Below are 1,979 nucleotides of genomic sequence, written 5' to 3' on the forward strand. Positions count from 1 at the left end.
GCACCTCTGTTGGAGTTGTTCAGGAGTAGCTTCTTTACTACTTTTCAAACATTTTATGTGATAGGAAGTGCCCACAAGGACAATCATGATCAATCCTGTTAAGCTATCCCAGAGTTCTTTACTTGGCAGAGAGGAAGTAGTCATTCACCATGCTGGAGAAGACCACTCTGAGATAACGCGAATAGTGGAATGGGATTTAATGCTGTTTTCCCAAGCTACAGGTCAGGAGCATAAGCAGATTCTCCTCCATTCAACTACACCCCTCTTTTAAACAGTTTTCTCAAAGCCAATGCAGATAAACTCCCAAGCACATGGTGCAGCTATCTTACATTTGACTATGTAATGTGTACCATAGAGGATGCAAACATAAGGCTCCTTGGAGGAAGAGTGGGATAAAATGTAAAATAATAATAACGCCTAGCACTTCATTAAGTCATTTTTATTCAGGAGTCCCTAGAACAGTCCACAGCACCCCTGCCACCCCAAAGTAAACTATCCGCAGAGTGAAGAAGCTCATTCAGTGGTTTGCATATGACCAGAGACTGCTCTTCATTCTGTATGTTTCTGAAGTTCTCTGCCACCAGTTGTTCTGGCTACCAGCTTGGGCTACTTTAAAAAGGGGCTTAAACAAATTCACAGAAGACAGGTGAAATGGAGTCCCCACTGGAGTTTAGGCAGTTTCACTCACTCATCCCTACTCCAATGTGGGTCCAGTAGTCGCTGCCACCACTCTCTGCATCCAGAGAGAACTCAAGTCCGGGTCTGAATCTTTGGCGGGTCTTTGGCGGGTCCCTTCTGTTCTCACAGAGTGGGAGCTGGGTTTGATTCCCCCTTTTAGGTAAGTTTCCCTTTTAAGTAGCTCAACCAAGCAGTCAGCTTGTGGGGAGCAGCAACTCCCAAGTCTCTGAGCACGCGCGCACACACACACACGGCGAGATTCTTCTTTCTAAAAGATTACAGGAACCAAGGTGGGTAGGGGAATAGGTAGGCATTAGTAAAACAAAACACAAATCATTTCTAGCTCCTAATACATTCTACAGTCTAAGCAAAGCACTTACATATCTTGGTGATGGGTGGGCCAGCAAATAGATAGAAAGTAGCTGACAACTTTACACAAGCAACATACAACTTTTAAAGAGTTTCTTAGGTAAACCCCTGGAAGGGTGCTGCGTACCAGTCAGAGGTAGGCCACGAGGGCTCATTTTGACTGCTCCTCAGCCAATGAGAGGATGAGATGCCCTCGTGGGCAGAGGCGACTTTGAGGTTGCCACCTGTCTGTAGTTCAAAGAGCTTTCCAGTTACCATCCCCCCAGGGAGTTGGGGTGCAAAGGGTACATTTCTCCTGCATAGGCAGGATTAGGGAGTTGGTTAAAGGCAGGTCTGGTGGATGCTGTAAAAATGGTGCTCCCGCTTTGAGGATAATGGAGACCAACTCCCATAATGCAAAAGGTTCCTTAACAACAGGTCTATCAATGTCTAGTAGTCTTGATAGCTGTAAGTACCTCCAGGCTCAGAGGCAGGATGCCTCTGAATACTACTTGCAGAGGAACAACAGCAGGAGAGAGAGGGCATGCCTCTCCTGGATGCGAGCTTCCCAGAGGCCTCTGGCGGGCCACTGTGAGAAATGGGATTCAGGACTAGATAGGCCTTGGGCCTGATCTAGCAGGGCTGTTCTTGCATTGTTTAATCCCATGAAACAGAAGGCAAGCAAATAAATACCAATATCTATCAATGCTGCCTCTAGGGCAGAAAACAAAAGATGGAGCTCTACCTAGCATACAGACACCTGAGAAGCTGACCCTGTTGATTCTGCCTAATCTAATTCAGAACATGATTAGATAATTGAGTGCAGTCAAATAAGAAGACTCATGCTTTTCAGAAGCATCCTAACCTGATGGGGCAAAACAAACATCAGCCTCAATTGAGATAAAACCCAACAATGCAATTTCACTTTAAATGAGCACTTTTTGCTTAAGAAA

At 45.5% G+C, this 1,979-nt stretch overlaps 1 long non-coding RNA gene across 1 annotated transcript; it reads right to left on the reverse strand.

The window, feature by feature from the left end:
* Positions 1-424: 424 nt before the first annotated feature.
* On the reverse strand, positions 425-1,169 carry LOC128348292 (uncharacterized). Its single transcript, XR_008318059.1, has 2 exons — positions 1,059-1,169; positions 425-946 (listed from the first exon to the last, which is right to left on the reverse strand). It is a non-coding gene; the product is annotated as an uncharacterized LOC128348292 (long non-coding RNA).
* Between the last annotated feature and the right edge of the window lie 810 nt (positions 1,170-1,979).

The sequence above is a fragment of the Hemicordylus capensis genome, chromosome 2 (assembly GCF_027244095.1).
Source record: "Hemicordylus capensis ecotype Gifberg chromosome 2, rHemCap1.1.pri, whole genome shotgun sequence".
Taxonomy (NCBI): domain Eukaryota; kingdom Metazoa; phylum Chordata; class Lepidosauria; order Squamata; family Cordylidae; genus Hemicordylus; species Hemicordylus capensis.